This window comes from Pseudomyrmex gracilis, unplaced genomic scaffold, assembly GCF_002006095.1.
Source record: "Pseudomyrmex gracilis isolate BER0280 unplaced genomic scaffold, ASM200609v1 scaffold_359, whole genome shotgun sequence".
NCBI lineage: Eukaryota > Metazoa > Arthropoda > Insecta > Hymenoptera > Formicidae > Pseudomyrmex > Pseudomyrmex gracilis.
Window position 1 is genome coordinate 145377 of NW_018020943.1, and position 2567 is coordinate 147943.

The window sequence follows — 2567 nt, forward strand, 5'->3', positions numbered from 1 at the left end:
ATTGAGCAGGACTCGTTGTTACAACGCTATGCTCTCTTGAGCGCTCGATTCCAACTGCTGAATGACTGAGCAAGATACGTGGTTACGGCGTCTTACTAGTTTGGGCGCCCGTATCAGACTGCCGTGAGGAGCGCGCGGCTTCAGGAAGAAACCTCGCCTTCCCCACCCCTTGGTGTTTGCGCACGCGCAACCCGTTTTAAGAACAAACCTACCGAATTATTGATGAAACTTTACTGAACTATTCTTTGATCTAAACCATGTCTACTGACAAAGTTTTATCTATGATTGACAATTTTTCACAAAGTTAACACAATTTTGAAAATTTCAATTACTGAAATTTTCCATCAGCCATGTTTCATCAACACTCGGGAAGTTCATTCCCAAAGTTTCGCCAATAATTCACAACTCCTTTCTTTGTTCCAGACTGAGTCATCGATGGATAAGGATCCCAAATAAGTAAGTACTAAAACTTATTAACGCACCAATTATTGAAAATACTTAGTGTGGAGCCTTTTCCATCAAAGCTCTTTCCATCCTCAAAATATCACTCATAATTCTAATCTCGTTTTTGTTTTACAGGTGTTGTCTGCCCCTCAGAGCTTGCCAGACCCAAAACAAGTACGAAGCGTCAATTATTTGTTAAACTTGCAGTATCGTTTCTACAAAAAATGCTTTTTACGCACGCCAAGTATTAACAATAATTCAATTTTCTGTGAGGGTTAGGCTCGACGACGGCTGTCAGGGTTAGAACCCCAAACCTTTTGAATTATTGATGAAACTCGCCTAAACGCCTATTCTAAAGAAAGACAGTACGTACGCGCAGTTTCAACAATAATTCGACTTTTAGTGAATGTTAGGCTTTACGACGACTTTCAGGGTTAGGACCCGAAAACTTTGAATTATTGATGAAACTCGCTCAAACGCCTAATCTAAAGAAGAACAGTACGTACGCGCAGTCTCAGCAATAATTCAACTTTTAGTGAGGGTTAGGCTCGACGGCGACTGTCAGGGTTAGGAGCCTAACCTTCAATTATTGATGAAACCTGCCTGGACGTTTAATCTAAAGAAGAGTAATACGTACGCAAAGTCTCAACAATAATTGAACTTTTCGTGATGGTTAGGCCTGATAATGACTGTCAGGGTTAGGACCCTAAACTTTGAATTATTGATGAAACCTGCCTAACCGCCTAATCTAAAGAAAAATAGTACGTACGCGCAGTCTCCGCAATAATTCAATTTTTTGTGAGGGTTAGACTCGGCGATGACTGTCAGGGTTAGGAGCCTAACTTTCAATTATTGATGAAACTTGTTCCAGCGCCTAATCTAAAGAAGAGTAGCACGCACACATAGTTTTGCCAATAATTACCAAAGAATAACAAAGTTAGTCCTAAAAACTAATTATTGCTGAAACTCACCTAAACGTTCAATCTATAGAAGAAAAACACGCACGCAAAGTTTCCGCAATAATTAACAGCCCAAACTCAGATGTTACACACGGACGTATCGCAAAGAGGTACAACACACTGAGGTAAGTACAATAACTTGCTGAATTATGTGAAACATTTCATTCAACTACTTTTCACACAAACACCAACAATCTAACGAAGCGTGAGCAAAAGTTTCTTAACGAGATGATCTGCCAACTCTTTTTTCTGTTTCAGGTAACTGCCCAACTATCCAGGAGAAAAACACAACTAACTCGGACAAACGGAGCTAATTTCAACAACTACAGGTAAGCATACAAAACGTTACTTATCCTAATTATTGTTTTTCTTTTTCAAGTAAACTTTCTTCTGGACACACAGTCAGTTACCGCAGTTACACCAACCATTACCAAGTTAGGTTTTACGAGTTAGTACCTAACTTTTCAATTATTGCTCACACTTAGCCAGATTAACGATTAACCCAAACCAAGCTTACTCACAAAGTCACAGCGATAATTACACACTGCTTCGCAAACAAGTGCTTTTAACAAGTGTCAGTTTGGCGAGTAGACCCCTTCTACTTGGGTCCCCTCAAAAGAAAAGAAGACAAAATAAATTACATAACGTTTTGATTAAACCTTGGGCATTATGCACCCCGGATCTGTATTCCTATATATAACTAAAACTAAACACACGAAATACAGTCCGCTCTAAATACAAAATAAAACTATTTACCGATTTACAGTCTCTCATCGGGAAAATTGTTACTTTTAACACTGTTTCTTATTTTCCTGCGTTGACCTCGCCTCCTGAGATGCACCTTCAACACTTGGCTCGTTCTCCAGAAAGAGAGCTGTGACCTCCGAGGCCGTCGGTTGCACGCTTTATATAAAAGCAGTCTTAAGCGTAATGGTCATCACATACAAAATGACGTAAGCTGCAAATGCATAGCATAAGACTATAGGTTTGTCCTTCTTCCACCTTCCAGGACTGTACTAGGACAAGAGAATGCACATGAGTATAAGGCAAGTGCAACAATTCACATGGGTGTACATACACAGTTTGTCCGGAAAGTTCCCGGACTGATTTTTTCTAGCGCGGGTAAGCGGCGCTATCGAGCGGTCAACGCTGGAACTACTTAGT